The 16,368-nt window shown below is 46.3% G+C and overlaps 1 protein-coding gene across 3 annotated transcripts in view; it reads right to left on the bottom strand.

Moving 5' to 3' along the window:
- plxna4 (plexin A4) overlaps positions 1 to 16,368 on the bottom strand; it is a 496,524-nt gene that overhangs the window by 463,397 nt on the left and 16,759 nt on the right. Inside the window, exon 1 of one of the 3 annotated variants that reach the window (XM_029741950.1) lies at positions 15,220 to 15,701. The exons of the other annotated variants lie outside the window; for them this stretch is intronic. The gene's annotated coding sequence lies outside the window, so the exon portion shown is untranslated. Of the gene's footprint in view, positions 1 to 15,219; positions 15,702 to 16,368 lie in introns of those variants that run through there. 3 annotated transcript variants of the gene reach the window in all.

The following is a 16,368-nucleotide window of genomic DNA, read 5'->3' on the forward strand; positions in this document are numbered from 1 at the left end:
TTTGCCAGTCCTGTCTGGTCCAGCGACGGTGGGTTTGTGCCCATAGGCGATGTTGTTGCCGGTGATGTCTGGTGAGGACCTGCCTTACAACAGGCCTACAAGCCCTCAGTCCAGCCTCTCTCAGCCTATTGCGGACAGTCTGAGCACTGATGGAGGGATTGTGCGTTCCTGGTGTAACTCGAGCAGTTGCTGTTGCCATCCTGTACCTGTCCCGCAGGTGTGATGTAAGATGGACCGATCGTGTGCAGGTGTTGTTACAAGTGGTCTGCCACTGCGAGGACCTTCAACTGTCCGTCTCGTCTCCCTGTAGCGCTGTCTTAGGTGTCTCACAGTAAGGACATTGCAATTTATTGCCCTGGACACATCTGCAGTCCTCATGCCTCCTTGCAGCATGCCTAAGGCACATTCACGCAGATGAGCAGGGACCCTGGGCATCTTTCTTTTGGTGTTTTTCAGAGTCCGTAGAAAGGCCTCTTTAGTGTCCTAAGTTTTCATAACTGTGACCTTAATTGCCTACCGTCTGTAAGCTGTTAGTGTCTTAACGACCGTTCCACAGGTGCATGTTCATTAATTGTTTATGATTCATTGAACAAGCATGGGAAACAGTGTTTAAACCCTTTACAATGAAGATCTGTGAAGTTATTTGGATTCTTAAGAATTATCTTTGAAAGATAGGGTCCTGAAATAGGGACGTTTCTTTTTTTGCTGAGTTTATGTTGGAGAGGGTGGGGCTTAAGCTGCATTCCTGTCTCACTCCACAGCCCTGAGGAAAGAAATGTGTGTTTTTTGCCAATTTTAACGGCACACTGTTGTTTGTATACATGGATTTTATTATGTTGTATGTTTTTCCCCCAACACCACTTTCCATCAATTTGTATAGCAGACCCTCATGCCAAATTGAGGAATAAGCTTTTTGGAAATCAACAAAGCATGAGAAGACATTGCCTTTGTTTAGGTTTGTTTGTTTGTCAATTAGGTTGTGCAGGGTCTGTAATTTGGTAAAAAGCCAATTTGACATTTGCTCAGTACATTGTTTTCACTGAGGAAATGAACTAGTCTGCTGTTAATGATAATTTTTCCAAGGTTGCTGTCGACCTATATCCCACGTTAGTTATTGGGGTCAAATTTGTCTCCACTTTTGTGGATTTAGGTGATCAGTCCATGGTTCCAAATATTGGGGAGGATGCCAGAGCTAAGGATGATGTTAAAGAGTTTAAGTATAGCCAATTGGAATTTGTCTCCCTCCCTCCTGTCTACTCTCTCTCACACACACACACACACACACACACACACACACACACACACACACACACACACACTCTTGGCTCACGGTGGGCTCCTGTGCTATCAGGACTGATGCAGCCTGACGTCGGTCTGCGGAGTGTGTTATCGGGGCAGATTACTGGGCCTCGGTCATCGTCCTCCTCTTATTGGGTTAGACTCTGGAGCTGCTTCCTGAATGGCCACAGTGTGTGTCCTCCCTCTGTTGGGGCACGGCGGGGATCCTAGGGCCATTATGGGGACTTGATGAAGACACCCTATTCAATTAGGCCCGGACGGACACGTCCCCACAAGACTACACAAATCAGACAGGAAGATCAAATAACCACGTCCCCAAAAGGAGAGTCTATCAATAGGCCATCTATTTCCATTCATCAACTGTAGCCTGTTTACAGAACTTCTGGTTGGTTTATTGGATGCTATAAGAGTGAATGGATTACCATTGAGACTCATATATTAGCATGCAGACATTATCATAGGATATGTTGTATGAGGTCTCTAGACTATACAGTAAGCCAGATATTAGCCCTACAAGGTCTTATGTAGGCCTATATAATACGTTGGTGTTAGATCAATAGACTAGAATAGAGACTAATCGATCAATTCATGAATGATCTCATTACCAGGATGCATCATTAGCGACAAGCCAAACACAACACATTATACAGGTGTTCCTAGATAATATGGATGATAGTTGTTTTCACGAGGCACGTTCACACAGCTTCTCTTTCCTCAACTCTCTCTCTCTCTACATCTCCTCTCCTCCCAAACTCCCTTATTCCCCCTGTAAACCAGCAGGAAGCAATGCAGACCGTGTAGACAAATCAGCTCTCTCCTCTGTCGGCAGCCGCCCAGCACCATCTTCAGTCCCGACACGTCCTCCCACTCTCCTCCTCTCTTTCCTTCCCTCTCTCTCTAACCGTGTATCTTGCAGACTCAAATCCCCCTCAGCCTCTGTCTCCTTTCACAAAAACTGAAATGTCCCCGTCGCTCCTGCCTCTGTCTCGAGCCTCTCCTCTTCTATTTGACACTATAATGATTGGGTCTGTGTGCTTGAGGCTGAAAGGACTCTGGGTGTATAGTGCTGCAGTGTTATTCCTATGGAGAGACTGAGGGGCGTGTATGTGTGGGTTAGTGGTTGAAACGGTTTCTCCTCTCTGTGTAATTGATGAGATGGGATGGTACTATGGTAGAGTCCTCCAGTCAACACCCTTGATCGAGACAGTGCGGGCCAATGTGTCGACAGAGTGGTACCATCACCCCCCCCCCCCCACACACACACACACACAGTTTCCGCTCCCTACACACACACACAGTTTCCGCTCCCTACACACACCGAGGGAGCGGGCTTCCATCAGCTCAGGCTTACAAGGCAGAGCGGCTGCGGTTTGATTTCATTTCCAGGCAGGGAGGGTGTTGTTGTTGCCCCCCCCCAAAGCACCTCACTTCTCTCTCTCCCTCCCTCCCTACAGGCAGCAGGCAGCAAGCAGCAGTACCGAGGCGTGTCAATGCCACTGAGGCAGTTAATAAATCAGGGATCATAACAGTTCATTCTGCACACAGGCACACTTTATTCCCCCTCTCATAATAAACCGCTTATGTAAGGTGGGGTGGGGGTGTAGAGCCGATAAAGCCTATTGACAACACAGCAGAGAGCTCAGGACCACGGATGAGAAGATTGGAAGGGAGAGAGAGGGAGTGAAGGAGAGAGAGACAGAGAGAGAGAGAGAGAGAGAGAGAGAGAGAGAGAGAGAGAGACAGAGAGAGAGAGTGAAGGAGAGAGAGACAGAGAGAGAGACAGAGAGAGAGAGAGAGAGAGAGGAGAGAGAGAGAGAGAGAGAGAGAGAGAGAGAGGATTCTGTTTGGAGCCCCGGGGAGAGGTGCAGTGGAGCTTGGATCCAGCTTGTTTTGGATTCAGGATGAGACAGAAGCTACTGTACTGCCTACGCTGTACATTGTTGCCTTGAGGGTAACCGTCAACAAACCACCACCCTTACATTTGACTAGCCAGATAAACGAGACAAAAGTATGGAAAACATATGGAAAACAGTGACCTCGTAGGCAAATAAGGCAATGCAGAACAAAAGAGGCCACAGTGCTGTATTGTCAACCATTAATAACAACCCCAGTGCTGACACCATCAAGTTCAACCATTAATAACAACCCCAGTGCTGACACCATCAAGTTCAACCATTAATAACAACCCCAGTGCTGACACCATCAAGTTCAACCATTAATAACAACCCCAGTGCTGACACCATCAAGTTCAACCATTAATAACAACCCCAGTGCTGACACCATCAAGTTCAACCACCATAACCCTTTCAAATACAACTAAGCTACCACTTCTTTGGTCACTTTTCCCTCATCGCTACATTCATCACTTTTCCCTCATCGCTACATTCATCACTTTTCCCTCATCGCTACATTCATCACTTTTCCCTCATCACTACATTCATCACTTTTCCCTCATCACTACATTCATCACTTTTCCCTCATCGCTACATTCATCACTTTTCCCTCATCGCTACATTCATCACTTTTCCCTCATCACTACATTCATCACTTTTCCCTCATCACTACATTCATCACTTTCCCTCATCACTACATTCATCACTTTCCCTCATCACTACATTCATCACTTTTCCCTCATTACTACATTCATCACTTTCCCTCATCACTACATTCATCACTTTTCCTCATCACTACATTCATCACTTTCCCTCATCACTACATTCAACACTTTCCCTCATTGCTACATTCATCACTTTTCCCTCATTACTACATTCATCACTTTTCCCTCATTGCTACATTCATCACTTTTCCCTCATTACTACATTCATCACTTTCCCTCATTACTACATTCATCAATTTTCCCTCATTACTACATTCATCACTTTCCCTCATCACTACATTCATCACTACATTCATCACTTTTCCCTCATTGCTCAGTCTAACTGCTGCAAGCTTGTTTGGTGGCAAAAACCACCAGACTGTTGACGTGCCACAACCAGTGAATCACCGGGCAAATCGTATGTCCTGTCTGCACCGGGAGATAATGAGATCAGGTCTGTTCGATGGCGTGTGGAACGTTACATCACTACAAACCAGGCCAGTAATCATCAGTAATCGATTCCTTTAGGTGGATATGACTCTCTCTCTCTGCTCTCTCTGTCTGTCTCTCTATATAACCCTGGCTGCACGGTGGAGCTAAACAGACTTGACCTAGAAGATTAACTTCTTAGACATGAATGCCTGATAATCACAGGCTTTATGATGATTATTATAAACCGTTCAACTGCAGTTCTAATTTACCTCTCTTCTCTCTGTGTGTGTGTGTGTGTGTGTGTGTGTGTGTGTGTTGAAACAAGCTTAGGATTGTGCACCACTGTACAAAGGACATGGGATTGGACTGTGTTAATCCACCATACCCCATCTATGAGCTCCTGTTCATCACACACACACACACACACACACACACACACACACACACACACACACACACACACACACACACACACACACACACAGGCAGGGGACAAGAGCACATCTGTGTGGTCCTCATCATTGTGTGACTGAGTTAGGGTAGATCCCATGGATTACTCTACACCCCCAGCCTTTAACTAAAACTCTGTGGTAGAGGAGGAGTCTATAGCAGAGGAGGAGTCTATAGCAGAGGAGGAGTCTATAGCAGAGGAGGAGTCTATAGCAGAGGAGGCGTCTATAGCAGAGGAGGAGTCTATAGCAGAGGAGGCGTCTATAGCAGAGGAGGAGTCTATAGCAGAGGAGGAGTCTATAGCAGAGGAGGCGTCTATAGCAGAGGAGGCGTCTATAGCAGAGGAGGAGTCTATAGCAGAGGAGGAGTCTATAGCAGAGGAGTCTATAGCAGAGGAGGCGTCTATAGCAGAGGAGGAGTCTATAGCAGAGGAGGCGTCTATAGCAGAGGAGGAGTCTATAGCAGAGGAGGAGTCTATAGCAGAGGAGGCGTCTATAGCAGAGGAGGCGTCTATAGCAGAGGAGGAGTCTATTGCAGAGGAGGAGTCTATTGCAGAGGAGGAGTCTATAGCAGAGGAGGAGTCTATAGCAGAGGAGGAGTCCATTGCAGAGGAGGAGTCTATAGCAGAGGAGGAGTCTATAGCAGAGGAGGAGTCTATAGCAGAGGAGTCTATAGCAGAGGAGGAGTCTATAGCAGAGGAGTCTATAGCAGAGGAGTCTATAGCAGAGTAGGAGTCTATAGCAGAGGAGGAGTCTATAGCAGAGGAGGAGTCTATAGCAGAGGAGGCGTCTATAGCAGAGGAGGCGTCTATAGCAGAGGAGGCGTCTATAGCAGAGGAGGAGTCTATTGCAGAGGAGGAGTCTATAGCAGAGGAGGAGTCTATAGCAGAGGAGGAGTCCATTGCAGAGGAGTAGTCTATAGCAGAGGAGGAGTCTATAGCAGAGGAGGAGTCTATAGCAGAGGAGGAGTCTATAGCAGAGGAGTCTATAGCAGAGGAGTCTATAGCAGAGGAGGCGTCTATAGCAGAGGAGGAGTCTATAGCAGAGGAGGAGTCTATAGCAGAGGAGAAGTCTATAGCAGAGGAGGCGTCTATAGCAGAGGAGGCATCTATAGCAGAGGAGTCTATAGCAGAGGAGGAGTTTATAGCAGAGGAGGAGTCTATAGCAGAGGAGGCGTCTATAGCAGAGGAGTCTATAGCAGAGGAGGCGTCTATAGCAGAGGAGGCGTCTATAGCAGAGGAGGAGTCTATAGCAGAGGAGGAGTCTATAGCAGAGGAGGAGCCTATAGCAGAGGAGGAGCCTATAGCAGAGGAGGAGTCTATAGCAGAGGAGTCTATAGCAGAGGAGGCGTCTATAGCAGAGGAGGCGTCTATAGCAGAGGAGGAGTCTATAGTAGAGGAGGAGTCTATAGCAGAGGAGGCGTCTATAGCAGAGGAGTCTATAGCAGAGGAGGCGTCTATAGCAGAGGAGGAGTCTATAGCAGAGGAGGAGTCTATAGCAGAGGAGGAGTCTATAGCAGAGGAGGAGTCTATAGTAGAGGAGTCTATAGCAGAGGAGGAGTCTATAGCAGAGGAGGAGTCTATAGCAGAGGAGGCGTCTATAACAGAGGAGGAGTCTATAGCAGAGGAGGAGTCTATAGCAGAGGAGAAGTCTATAGCAGAGGAGGCGTCTATAGCAGAGGAGGAGTCTATAGCAGAGGAGGAGTCTATAGCAGAGGAGGAGTCTATAGCAGAGGAGGTGTCTATAGCAGAGGAGGAGTCTATAGCAGAGGAGGAGTCTATAGCAGAGGAGGAGTCTATAGCAGAGGAGTCTATAGCAGAGGAGTCTATAGCAGAGGAGGCGTCTATAGCAGAGGAGGAGTCTATAGCAGAGGAGGCATCTATAGCAGAGGAGGAGTCTATAGCAGAGGAGAAGTCTATAGCAGAGGAGGAGTCTATAGCAGAGGAGGAGTCTATAGCAGAGGAGGTGTCTATAGCAGAGGAGGAGTCTATAGCAGAGGAGGAGTCTATAGCAGAGGAGGAGTCTATAGCAGAGGAGGAGTCTATAGCAGAGGAGGCGTCTATAGCAGAGGAGGAGTCTATAGCAGAGGAGGAGTCTATAGCAGAGGAGGCGTCTATAGCAGAGGAGTCTATAGCAGAGGAGGAGTCTATAGCAGAGGAGGAGTCTATAGCAGAGGAGTCTATAGCAGAGGAGGAGTCTATAGCAGAGGAGGAGTCTATAGCAGAGGAGGCGTCTATAGCAGAGGAGGCGTCTATAGCAGAGGAGGAGTCTATAGCAGAGGAGGAGTCTATAGCAGAGGAGAAGTCTATAGCAGAGGAGGAGTCTATAGCAGAGGAGGAGTCTATAGCAGAGGAGGCGTCTATAGCAGAGGAGGAGTCTATAGTAGAGGAGGAGTCTATAGCAGAGGAGGAGTCTATAGCAGAGGAGGAGTCTATAGTAGAGGAGGAGTCTATAGCAGAGGAGGAGTCTATAGCAGAGGAGAAGTCTATAGCAGAGGAGGAGTCTGGGGTCTTAAACATTTTCTTCTACTGATTTAGAACCAGGGGTTTAATTGAGGTCACTCTGGGTTGTCCACTGACCACTATCAAATGACATCATGAAAACAGTAAACAACCTTAAACAGTCTCATCAATGTATATGTTGTAATCATGGCTATAATCTACGCTACCATTTCTCAGGGAATCATGTGGACTCAAAGCTGCCAGGTCACCGTGATACAAGTCAGTATTCCACGTCCATCCATGTCTGAAGACGTTGGGAGATGATGTGGAAACCAGCCACTAGGGGCAACAGTGAGCTCTGCTACCTTCAAGTAGGTTTTGGTTTTGCGAGGTCGTTGTGGACAGGATGGCAGATGGGTGTAAGCATCTGCATCTGATTCCAAAGGTTCCAAGTTTGAATCCAGTGATAGCAAGTTATTTTTGTTTAAAGCTTATCCCAAACCTTAACATTTGGAGTTCATGTCTAGCCTTAAGAAATGGTAGTTAACGCCTGAACTTAACCTTAACCGAAACAATTCAGAGATAACCCTTTCCTGCAGTCAAATGACCTAGTGGCCTCATCGGTGGAATGTTATTCATATTTTTCATAATTTTATCATTTATAAACAATGAAAAACCCACTGAAAAGCTGGTGTTTCTAAGTCAAACGGTTTTGTTATATATTAGTCTATATAGTCTTCTGTGATGTAAAGTGTAATTTTGGGATACAAACTCAAAATGTAATACATTTCAACTCTATCTGACATGGTACAGGTGTCTTCTTTTAAGCCCATAACCATACTTTTGTTTCAAGGTAGATATGTTTAAGACTATGAAGAAACACTGTGGGTGACCCTGATTCAGCCCACTGCAGTAAAATATTAATGCCTAAACTTAGCCTTAAACACTTTGAAATTTGATGTTTGGAATAACTTCTGAATTTGACGTTTGAGAAACATGGATGAGCGTCTAATTCTGACGTGAGACTGTGAGAGCTGGTTGACTCAAAGAGACCATCCACTCTTAACCTTATATTTGTACAAAATACATGAAATATCATCCAAACAGTCCCCATTTAGAGCGCAGGTAGATAGATAAAACTCAAGGCACAGAGAGACACACAGAGACTTTGCAATCCATTGTCATAGTCTAAGAGACAGAGAAAAGAATAGTTGAAAGAATCTGTCACAGCTCTCCACAGCTGAGCTAGCCCATTCTCTCCCATCTCTGGAAACAGGCGACAAATTACAACCACTGCTTTACCTGAGAGGAAAAAATGAAAGGAGAGAGAGAGAGAGAGAGAGAGAGAGAGAGAGAGAGAGAGACGATAGAGGGTGAGAGAGAGATGGAAATAAGCTTTTTCAAAAGGTCAGAGGAAGGAGCGAGTGAAATCGGGCTGGCAGCACTCCAAAAGCGCTCTGTTTTTGCATTATGGAGGAGAGTGACAGGCAATAAAACAAATAACACGGTCGTCGACAACTAGCTACACGAGAAACCTGCCGGGGTCGTCCCCTCATCAAGTCATCTGGCAATGGTGACACCGTCGCATCGGAAAAATAGAATTCAGCTTTTTATGCAATTTATTGCCACGTCTCATGCTTTTACAAAGTCAAATATTGGTACATTTAAAGATGCAGATGTGGCTGCTATTTAAGCGTATTACCATAATTGCTGATAATTCTCAATAATGATCAATAATTGTGACGATTCCATTGGGATAACTTAATGCATCGGAGATTGATACTACAACGGAGAATGTATGGAGAAAGACTAACGGCATAGAAGGGAAGCTGGTTTACTGAACTCAGTGAAGAGCTAGACATGGTATAAAATCCCATTGAGAGACTAGTGGAGGGAGGAGATACAGATCTGGGAAGATTCTGGAATATTCTCCCAGCAGGACTGACAGGTGCCTGAGGATGATGGTTAGGGAAGGGGGTCTACACAAACAACCCACCCCCAACCACTCCACAAGATTCCCAAATCTGTCCTATTGGGGTGGCCACACACACACAGTCACACACAGTCACACACAGCCACACACAGTCACACACAGCCACACACAGCCACACACACACACACACACAGCAACACAGTCACACACACACAGCCACACACAGCCAAACAGTCACACACAGTAACACAGTCACACATACACAGTCACACACAGCCACACACACACACAGTCACACACAGCCACACACACACAGCAACACAGTCACACACAGCCACACACAGTCACACACAATCACACACAGTCACACACACACAGCCACACACAGTCACACACAGCCAAACAGTCACACACAGCAACACAGTCACACACAGTCACACACAGCCACACACACACACAAGGTCACACACAGCCACACACACACAGTCACACACAGCCACACACACACACAGCCACACACACACACAGCCACACACACACACACACACACACACACACACACAGCCCCACACAGTCACACACAGCCACACACAGCAACACAGTCACACACAGCAACACAGTCACACACAGCAACACAGTCACACACAGCAACACAGTCACACACACACAGAAACAAAGTCACACACAGCCACACACACACAGTCATACACAGCCCCACACAGTCACACACAGTCACACAAAGTCACACACAGTCAAACACAGTCACACACAGTCACACACAGCCACACACACACACACACAGCAACATAGTCACACACAGCCACACAGTCACACACAATCACACACAGTCACACACAGTCACACACACACAGTCACACACAGCCACACACACACAGTCACACACAGCCACACACACACAGTCACACACAGCCACACACACACAGTCACACACAGCCACACACACACACAGCCACACACAGCCACACACACACAGTCACACACAGCCACACACACACACAGCCACACACAGCCACACACACACACACACACACACACACACACACACACACACACACACACACACACACACACACACACACACACACACACACAGTCACACACAGTCACATACACACAGCAACACAGTCACACACAGCCACACACAGTCACACACAGCCACACACACACAGTCACAGCCAGTCACACAAATCCACACACAGCCCCACACAGTCACACACAGCCACACACAGCAGCACAGTCACACACAGCAACACAGTCACACACAGCCACACACACACAGTCACACACAGCCGCACACAGCCACACACAGCCACACACACACACACACACACAGCCACACACAGTCACACACAGTCACATACACACAGCAACACAGTCACACACAGCCACACACAGTCACACACAGTCACACACAGTCACACACACACAGTCACACCCAGTCACACAAATCCACACACAGCCCCACACAGTCACACACAGCCACACACAGCAGCACAGTCACACACAGCAACACAGTCACACACAGTCACACACATACACAGCCACACACAGTCACACACAGCCACACACACACAGAAACAAAGTCACACACAGCCACACACACCAACACAGTCACACACAGCCCCACACTCTGCACCAGCATGCCTCTAAGCCAGTCAGCACTAATGATGGAGCCTAGCGCTGCAGGGTGCCCCCACCCGAGCTATCAATCGCAGACCTAAATAAGCTCATACCCCAGGGGTCCCTCTCCCTACCTCAACTCCCCTCCTACAGCTCCTCTGTACACACACACTATCCTGAATCCTTCACTGAGCCCTGACCGAAGAGAGGAGGGGAACATCCGGACTGCGTACTCTGGGATGTTGCCTCACCACCACATCCATATGCCAGTCACTGTCACACATTCATACCATCTCTCTTCTCTCTAACCCACATTCATACCATCTCTCTTCTCTCTAACACACATTCATACCATCTCTCTTCTCTCTAACCCACATTCACACTCTAAAGAGTCTGCTAACAGGCTGGCCACTTGAGGATTTGCCCTGAAGACTGCCCTGTGGGCTTTTAGTGACTTGACCCCCTGACCATTCATGCTATTACATAACATATAGCATGTCTTCCTCTTTGGCACAGTGTCACCACAGCTAGGAACGCTTGGGAGAAGAGGGAAATGAGCAGAACTTAACCTCTCAATGCTCCTTTTAGAGAGAGGACCTCTCAATGCTCCTTTTAGAGGGAGGACCTCTCAATGCTCCTTTTAGAGAGAGGACCTCTCCGTTGTCCTTTTAGAGAGAGGACCTCTCCGTTGTCCTTTTAGAGAGAGGACCTCTCAGTTCTCCTTTTAGAGAGAGGACCTCTCAATGCTCCTTTTAGAGAGAGGACCTCTCAATGCTCCTTTTAGAGAGAAGACCTCTCAATGCTCCTTTTAGAGAGAGGACTTCTCAGTTCTCATTTTTACATTTACATTTTAGTCATTTAGCAGACGCTCTTATCCAGAGCGACTTACAGTAGTGAATACATACATTTGATTTCATGCATTTAAAAAAAAATAATAATTGTACTGGCCCCCCGTGGGAATCGAACCCACAATCCTGGCATTGCACACACCATGCAATACCAACTGAGCCACAGGGAAGGCTACATTTAGCAGACGCTCTTATCCAGAGCGAGTTACAGTAGTGAATGCATACATTTCTTTTCATACATTTAATTTCATGCATTTTTTTTTGTACTGGCCCCCCGTGGGAATCGAACCCACAACCCTGGCATTGCACACACCATGCTCTACCAACTGAGCCACAGGGAAGCCAACACACATTCTCCTTTTAGAGAGAGGACCTCTTAATTCTCCTTTTAGAGAGAGGACTTTTCAATGCTCCTTTTAGAGAGAGGACCTCTCAATGCTCCTTTTAGAGAGAGGACCTCTCAATGCTCCTTTTAGAGAGAGGACCTCTCAATGCTCCTTTTAGAGAGAGGACCTCTCAGTTCTCCTTTTAGAGAGAGGACCTCTCAGTTCTCCTTTTAGAGAGAGAGGACCTCTCAATTGTCCTTTTAGAGAGAGGACCTCTCAATGCTCCTTTTAGAGAGAGAGGACCTCTCAATTCTCCTTTTAGAGACAGGACCTCTCAGTTCTCCTTTTAGAGAGAGGACCTCTCGATGCTCCTTTTAAAGAGAGGACCTCTCGATGCTCCTTTTAGAGAGAGGACCTCTCGATGCTCCTTTTAGAGAGAGGACCTCTCGATTCTCCTTTTAGAGAGAGGACCTCTCGATTCTCCTTTTAGAGAGAGGACCTCTCGATTCTCCTTTTAGAGAGAGGACCTCTCGATTCTCCTTTTAGAGAGAGGACCTCTCGATTCTCCTTTTAGAGAGAGGACCTCTCAGTTCTCCTTTTAGAGAGAGGACCTCTCAGTTCTCCTTTTAGAGAGAGGACCTCTCAGTTCTCCTTTTAGAGAGAGGACTTCTCAATGCTCCTTTTAGAGAGAGGACTTCTCAATGCTCCTTTTAGAGAGAGGACCTCTCAGTTCTCCTTTTAGAGAGAGGACCTCTCAATGCTCCTTTTAGAGAGAGGACCTCTCAATGCTCCTTTTAGAGAGAGGACCTCTTAGTTCTCCTTTTAGAGAGAGGACCTCTCAATGCTCCTTGAGAGTTCACACACACAGATAGGAGGGGGTTGGTCTTCCCGCCGTAAATCTTTGACACGCACGTAGTGTCGTTGGTGACATATTTGGGCGGTAATGGCCGAGGGGGACAAAGAAGTGTCTTTGAGGAGAATGGAGAGCGAGGTCAGTGATGATTAAATGACTCTGGGCATCATAAATCCAGGGTGGAATCTTCCCCTTGAAGCACACAGTATCACACACACACACACACAGTACCACACACACACAGTATCACACACACACACACACAGTATCACACACACACACACACAGTATCACACACACACACGGTATCACACACACACGGTATCACACACACACAGTATCACACACACACAGTATCACACACACACACAGTATCACACACACACAGTATCACACACACACACACACAGTATCACACACACACAGTATCACAGTATCACACACACACAGTATCACACACACAGTATCCCACACACACAATATCACACACACACACACACACAGTATCACACACACACACAGTATCACACACACACACACACAGTATCACACACACACAGTATCACACACACAGTATTAAACACACAGTATCACACACACACACAGTATCACAAACACACAGTATCACACACACACACACAATATCACACACACAGTATCACACACACACACACACAGTATCACACACACACAGTATCACAAACACACAGTATCACAAACACACAGTATCACAAACACACAGTATCACAAACACACAGTATCACACACACACACACACACACAGTATCACACACACACACACAGTATCACACACACACACACAGTATCACATACACACAGTATCACACACACACAGTATCACACACACACACACAGTATCACACACACACACAGTATCACACACACAGTATCACATACACACAGTATCACACACACACAAAGTATCACACACACACACACAATATCACACACACACACACACACACAATATCACACACACACACACACACACACACAATATCACACACACACACAGTATCACACACACAGTATCACACACACAGTATCACACACACACACAGTATCTCACACACACAGTATCACACACACACAGTATCACACACACACAGTATCACACACACACAGTATCACACACACACACAGTATCACACACACAGTATCACACACACAGTATCACACACACACAGTATCACACACACACACAATATCACACACACACAGTATCACACACACAGTATCACACACACACACACACACAGTATCACACACACACACACACAGTATCACACAGTATCACACACACACACACACACACACACACACACACACACAATATCACACACACAATATCACACACACACAGTATCACACACACACAGTATCACACACACAGTATCACACACACACACACACACACACAGTATCACACAGACACACACAGTATCACACAGACACACACAGTATCACACAGACACACACAGTATCACACAGACACACACAGTATCACACAGACACACACACACACACAATATCACACACACAATATCAAACACACAATATCACACACACACAGTATCACACACACACTTTCACACACACACAGTATCACACACACAGTATCAAACACACAATATCACACACACAGTATCAAACACACAATATCACACACACAATATCACACACACACAGTATCACACACAGTATCACACAAACACAGTATCACAGACACACAGTATCACACACACAGTATCACACACACACTTTCACACACACACATTATCACACACACACTTTCACACACTTTCACACACTTTCACACACACACACACACACACACACACACAATATCACACACACACAATATCACACACACAATATCACACACACACAGTATCACACACACACAGTATCACACACACACAGTATCACACACACACAGTATCACACACACAATATCACACACACAAACAGTATCACACACACAAACAGTATCACACACACAAACAGTATCACACACACAAAGAGTTAATGCTGCCACTGTTAATCGTCTGTGTTTATAACCCTTATTGGGTTAACCTGAATGTCGTCCGTTATGCTTACTGATCACTCTTCATCCTCTCCTCTCCCTCTCTCATCAGAGCCTGTGGCTTAAACATAGAAGACAGTTTTGCTACCACTCCACAGGCCCCAGTGGTAGGGGGGAAGCCTGGGATGCACCAGTAATCTCCCCCCGTCTCCTCCCTGCTTCCGCTCTCCAGTTTGGCTGTGTTACTTAGATTTTCTGCCTGCTTTACCTGATCGCATTGCTTTTCCCAGAGAGAGAGAGAGATAGAGAGACACACAAACATTCACATACACCACACACACACACACCACTCACCCTGCAGCTATCTGGCAGTGGGTTGGATGGTATACGGTAGAAGGTAGAAGGTCTGGGATAGTCCAATCACTGCTTTCCAGGAGAATCGCGATGACAGTGCAGAACGGGGGAGGAGGAGAAATAAGCCTCGGAACACAACACAACGCTTAGTGCTTCCCCATCCCATCCCTGTACTGAGAGGATGATGTCCTTTACCCCGGCTCTGATAGTGGGGAAATACAGCGCTTGCAGCTGTACTACAACAGGCTAACCTTAAACCTGGCCAAGCTTGTTGAGGGTTCTAGTTGAGGTAGACTGCCTGGAGGAAAACTCTGATTCCCAGGCTCAGGAGGGAATTTGAGGACAGTTGTGTTACAGTACAGGTCAGTAGGATTAGGCAGTAGGAAGACTATCATTGTTAGGTGGTCTACCAACACAAATATACCTTATAGTTTCATAGTGATTCTCCCATGTTCTGAAATTGAATACATTAAATGTGAAAAGCAACTTGACAGTTGATTTTACACTCCCCTACATGTGTCATGGTATCACACACACCACAGGAGGCTGGTGGCACCTTAATTGGGGAGGACGGGCTTGTGGTAATGGCTTGAGCAGAATGGTTTCCATGTGTTTGATGCATTTCCATTTACTCTGTTCCAGTCATTATTATGAGCCGTCCTCCCCTCAGCAGCCTCCACTGACATGGACATAGTGCAGAGACCATTCATTTCATTGAATTACTATACCGTCAGTTGTCAGGCAATTTGGAGCATAGCGACACTGACATCAAACATGTCTACAAGAGCTACTTGGCACATTACAGCCTTCCTATGCACAAAGTTACCTTAAAACACACAAAGTTACCTTAAAACACACAAAGTTATCTTAAAACACACAAAGTTATCTTAAAACACACAAAGTTACCTTAAAACACACAAAGTTACCTTAAAACACACAAAGTTACCTTAAAACACACAAAGTTATCTTAAAACACACAAAGTTACCATAAAACACACAAAGTTACCTTAAAACACACAAGGTGCTGGTACAGAGTCAAGCCTTTCTATCCCAGTCACTCAAACACCGGACGTCAACGCCTATCTCAATGTCACATCATGTGGGCTCGTTGGCACCCCCTAGCATGTTTCTGCAGGTGACTGGGAACTA

The sequence above is a fragment of the Salmo trutta genome, chromosome 40, assembly GCF_901001165.1.
Source record: "Salmo trutta chromosome 40, fSalTru1.1, whole genome shotgun sequence".
Lineage (NCBI taxonomy): Eukaryota > Metazoa > Chordata > Actinopteri > Salmoniformes > Salmonidae > Salmo > Salmo trutta.